Source organism: Pelmatolapia mariae, linkage group LG3_W (assembly GCF_036321145.2).
Source record: "Pelmatolapia mariae isolate MD_Pm_ZW linkage group LG3_W, Pm_UMD_F_2, whole genome shotgun sequence".
Taxonomy (NCBI): Eukaryota; Metazoa; Chordata; class Actinopteri; order Cichliformes; family Cichlidae; genus Pelmatolapia; species Pelmatolapia mariae.
In genome coordinates, this window is record NC_086229.1 from 40,921,774 (window position 1) to 40,927,773 (window position 6,000).

The following is a 6,000-nucleotide window of genomic DNA, read 5'->3' on the forward strand; positions in this document are numbered from 1 at the left end:
CACCATCTCATCTATTGATACAGCCAGTGTGAGTTCAGCATCTTCTTTCAGCCCATCCTCATCCACCCAGACCTACATGCGTAGCACTTCACAGTGGCCAAATCCATTTCCTATCCCAACCTTTTCCTTTGATGTAGAGTTAAAACTTCGCAAGGGCAATGAGGTATATGAGAAAGCAGGGGCAAATTTAAGTGTAACAAGAGACATCAAGATGGAAATTCTAGACAAGCTGGCACAAGAAATGTTTGCAATCAAAGCCTACCCTGACAAGAATGAAATAACATCTGTTGCCCAGGAGCTAGTTTCTAAACATCCCTGCCTCAAAGAGCCCGGCAATGGCACAGGATATGATGGTTGGGCAACAAGCATTCAGTTCAAGCTTGCCAACTACCGTTCCAAGCTAAGTCAAAGTGGATGTAGTGAAGTTGCAGTCAATTGAAAAAGAAGAGGGGAAGAAGATGACAGTGGATCAAGTAGATTTTCCTTAAAGAAACCAAAGCAAGGTGAAGTCAACTTTATCCCTGATGCCCCAGAAAACTACAATGATGAGTCTCTTGAAAATGAAAGATGCATTTTGGAAGATGAAATGAAGAAGAGGGATAAGAACATGGCACTCATCACCCAAAAGATGGACATCACATTCTCTCTCAGGAGGAAAGAAGTTGTGGAGACGCAGCCCTTGGTCAAGGAAATGCAGCTCAGATGGCCAGCTCTCTTCTTGAAAGAACAGGTAAGATAATCTCTTAAATACTTAAAGGAAAACTTCCCTTTTTTTTCAGTGTGGTCTTATTTCTAGAATGGAAAACATTCATTTACTCACCCAGACAAATTTCAAGGCATTTTAGTTGTTAGAAAGAAATTTTAATCCCAATGTTACGAGTCAGTCATTTTGCAGGAGAGAGCTGAGCCACGGTTATGGGGAAAGGATTCACTGAGACTTAAGAAATGCCTGAATTAAGCCAAAAACCACTCTGGAGGGTTTTTAATATAAGGAAATAACATTAAAATGTGTTTAAAAGCTCCAAAAAGTTGATTTTACATGATATAGGACCTTTAAAATTTCTTCTGAACAACTCCAAATGCCTCGAAACTTGTCTGGGTGAGTAAATGAACGTGAGCTCCATTTCTTGTGCCCTTGACAAGCATCTGTTTGTATCACTCCAATGTCTTGTAGAAAAGGTTGAAGGCTACCGTTGAGCTAACAATGCTAATGGTAAAATATAAAAAAATAGTTGGCTCTAAAAATATGAAGCTAATTTTGGTATTACCAAGAACTCTATTGAAGTGAAATCTATTTACTTGTCAACTTACTGTGTATAATAATGGATTGAATTTATTTCGCTCTTTGCTGGGCACCCAAAGTGCTTTACAATTCCACTACTCATTCACACTCACATTAACACATCGGTGGAGGGAAACCACAGTTATAGCCACAGCTGCCCTGGGGTAGACTGACAGAAGCGACGCTGCCATATCGCACCATCGGCCCCTCTGGCCAACACCAGTAGGCAGTAGGGTAAAGGGTCTTGCCCAAGGACACAACGACCAGGACAGAGAGAGCTGGGGGACAGAACCAGCATCCTTCCGGTTACAGATGAGCTTCCCAACCCCCTGAACCACGGTCGCCGCAATGACTTGTCTTCACTGGGCATCTAGAATCTTTTGGTGCTGACCCTTAGCAGGCAACAGCCATGAAACTCACAGAACAGGATTGAGAAAGTCACTTGCGTGTTATGAAATTATCCAAATTTGACCACAGGATGTTATTCTTACTTCATTCCTACATAAAATTAATGAAATTTTTGCAATGAAATTAAAATACAATTTATTGATTTATTTATTTTCTGCAATGCATCCTGTAACAATTGAAACCATTATTTTGTCTAATCAACATTTGATTAGGTATTCTATAGACTTAATGTAAAATCTGCCGATCAGATTTTTTTTTCTTTTTTTTTCTAAAATGTGTCAGTTAGAATTTGTACTACCACTAAAAGAGGAAAAAAAAAATCCAATCAAGACCTGACCAATAGATCAACCGAAACTAACTAAATGTTTTGAAATTAAGCTGTTTTAACCAGATTTGAAAACAATGTCATTTTTATATAATGTACCTTTAAAAGTTTTCTTCTATATTTTTTTGTTGCTTTGTGGATTTGTGCGGAATTCTCACGCATTACCACCAAGGATCTCATGGGGACCTTCATGACTGCCCTCGACACTTACTCACTTCGGCTGATTAAGCTGTATCGAGTTAGAAAAGCTGCTTTCCGCAATGACATGGATTCCCTGTTGCAGAAGTTTGATGAACAGGTAATATATAAAAATGTATTTGTGTCTGGTTTATGAGGAACCTGAAGTTCCCACTGTAACGAAAGATACTTTATTAAATATTTACTAAATTGACGTAAAAATTGTTAGTTTTCAGAAAGTGTGTCCTGAATGGGATTATAAGCTAACAAGCAGCGCTGTGTGTTTGGCAGATGGCAGGTCATGACAGACAGTTCAACTCTCATCCCACTCATGGCACTTTTTGTTATAAATGTTGTAAGTGTGCTACATTTCTTGCACATCAAAATTACTTTAAAAAAAAAACCTGACAAAACCATGAGCAAGTATCTGGAATAACTCATTTCAACATCTTATTTCTTAAGGCTGTATTTTTAGCAACAACACTTAATGTGTTTTAAAAACAAAATGGTAGGTTTATAAATGAGACTGAGTCTTATTTGATTTCCTTGTTTTAGGTCTCAAACAGTCCAGCATCGACGAACTATCAGTTTGGAAGGGTTGCCGATATTTGTTCGCGACGACGAGACCAAACTCTTCTTAACATGTCTGGTGAGCATGCAAATCTACTCAATCTTCAGTTTTGGTTTTCAGAGACTTATATGTACTGTTGTTTTTTATTTTGCATAGGATACAGATCCAGTTGAGAGGGCAACCCGAGGCGTTACGGTGGGCATCCTCACTGTTCTGGAGGACTACGTGAGACCCAACTCGCTGTCCACAGTGATCAACACTGCCATTGTTTTGGAAGAGGACATTATTCTTGATGATCTGCCAGACCTTCCTACTGCCTTTGCCTACCTGTTTGGCCTACTTTATGGGCTCAACATGGAGTTTCCCAAAGAACTCAAGTACACATTTGAAGCTGTGCAACACATTTTTATGGAGTTGACATCTACCTGTTCCCAGAGGATAAAAAGCTTCAAAACCAAGCTCTTAACCAAAGTCTAACCTATTTGACAACATGTTCAACTCAAATGCAACTTGTGTAAAACAGAATGCAGCAATTTGTTTTGATTTACAGTTTTTGGGTTTTGTGGTAAGTTGCTCTGAAAAAAGTTAATTTCTGGCTTTAAGAAAATGATAAGGTGCAGAAAGTTCTGAATCAATCTCTTCTGTTCTAACTTTACTTAATGTAGCTTGCATGACTGATTGCAGATTTCATGTATAACAAGTTTTTATACAATGTTGAAAGGGTTTATTCTAACTTGAACTGTTTTAAACAATTTTTATAATCTGGTTTTAGGTACATTTGTATTAGTTTTATAACAAATGTGGTGCGATACTGAACTTCAGAGGAAATTGAGTGGAGAGAGAGGAGTGTTGATACCATTACTATTAAAAGACAAGTGGTGGAAAAATTTGTTTGAAAGTTGTTTGCTGTATGGAAACCAGATATTCGCATACCAGATGTTCACATCCTACCATCTGATGTTTTGAATCTGTTTGTTAGTGACTATCTATCAAGATAGGTTTGATATTCTGTCTGACAATACCACACCTTTAAAATTGGATGAGTAACATTTGTTACAAAAATTTGACTTTTTTGTGTTTTTGGAAGGACTTTATTTGTGGCTGAATGTTGTCAGTATGTTAAAAATGGCTGATCTCAAAAGTCAACATTGCCAATGGTGCAGTTGTGTTTGAACACAAAGTTACTTGAAAATCAACTGTGTAAACATTCATTGCTACAACAGGGAGCACCTCATGAAAACTATAAAAGATACTTTTTCTAAATTTTAGGAAATTGGCAAAACAAAAAGAAATATGTTGTGTAAACTTTAGGAAATATGTTGCTAAAGCTAAAACTAATACCTTGTGTAAACTTTAGGAGATACGTTGCCAAAACTAAAACTAATACCTTGTGTAAACTTTAGGAAATACGTTGCCAAAACAATAAAATATGAGTTAAGAAAAAGCACAATTATTAATTTTGTAAACACAAAAACATTAGCTGAAGCAACTTTTCTCCTAAACTTAAAATTATAAGTTATCCATCAGAACCTAAAAACGTAAATGCAGTGGGTTGCCTTGAGTTTTTAAGTTTTCGCAACTTTTTTTTTTTACAGTGTAGTGACGTGGCATTTTCAAACCACATCTTTCATCCTTCCGCACTGAGAAGCAAAACTTCCAGCTTACTTAGTTTTTTAAGTTAAGAAAACTCAAATAAATTGAGTTTATCAGCGTTTTTGCATAAAAAGTACTGGTAACTTATTTAAATCGAGTTCTAATAACAAATTGATAAAAACTGAGTTCAGCCTATTTAATATTTCTAATTAAACACAATATAAAATTTTACAGTGTACCAGCAGGGTCTCAGAGCTGCTCATCTAACTGCTCATTCCTGTATTAGCCCATCTGGCAGTGGGATGATGCATCACTGAGGATGATGAGACAGAGTACTAGGCTGTGGGTAACTAATTGTCTTGGAGAAATTGTAACCACATGATTTCTTTAGGGATTAATAAAGTACTCTGATTCTGATTAACACTGGCAGCTGTAGGCTCAGGATAACCAAACATTGTGGCAAACAGTCAAAGAAAGAATTAGTTTTTCTTTGTGAGATGGCTGTAGAGAGATCCGTGTTTATTTCTGAACTACTAAAATGATCCTTATTTCCTGAATGAGATTCTGTTCTTGTTTCTGAAATAAAGAATGCTTACCAGCCTGGTGGAAACGTATTAATTCATTGTGGTTCATTAATAAAATTGGTGACCTTTTTTTCATTTCCTTCTAGACGTTTTAATCCTTTAAAGCCGGTCGGAGCGGGTACACACCGTTTTGCGAAACTATTTTTAAATCCCTGTACACTGTAAAATGTAATATTGTGTTTAATTAAAAATATTAAATAGGCCGAACTCAATTTTTATCAATTTGTTATTAGAATTCAATTTAAATAAGTTACCAGTACTTTTTATGCAAAAATGCTGATAAACTCGATTAATTTGAGTTGTCCTAACTTAGAAAAACTAAGTAAGCTGGAAGTTTTGCTTCTCAGGGCGGAAGGATGAAAGATGTGTTTTGAAAATGCCACGTGACTGCCGTTCTCCTCCCTCCCGGATCAGTCCGCATGTTCATGGCGCCAGCATTTGTTATGGAATATATTGAGCAAACCTGGAGATATTATTGTTGTCATTGCTGTGGATCTTTACTGACTTGGTGAGTAAATGTTTACTCTTATTCAAACTGATTTTGTGGCTTCTCTTAGTTTAGCACCAGGTTTATAATCTTGCTAGCTAGTTAGTGTTAGCCTAGCGTTGCTGCTGCCGCTGTGCTCATGTTACTTAAAAATTAACACCACAGCCTTAAAAACCTTACATAAAACTACGTCGGTGAATTTTTTTGTTGATTGTTTGAAATAAATAAGTGAGATAAGAGCCCAGACAAAATTCTTTGGGAGGTGCAGCCGTTAGGGGTGGGGTAGGTGTGGGTGTGGGGGGTGGATAACGGAGCTCTCCGAAAACGTGGAAGCACTTTTGCAAATATGTGATATTTTGATAAATTAAGTAGATATTTGAGCATTACTCAGCTACATTCTCGCCTGAAAATATCTTAAAAGGTTATTTTGTGACCCAGAAAGGGTAGTCTGGTGAAAAAGAGGATCGCATTTGTCGGCCACGGTTGTCGGAGCCTGTGCGCACTTGTAAGCGCGGCAATGGCGGAGGAGCACTGCTGAAAAACGTATTACTTTTTCTGGGTCACAAAATAAAC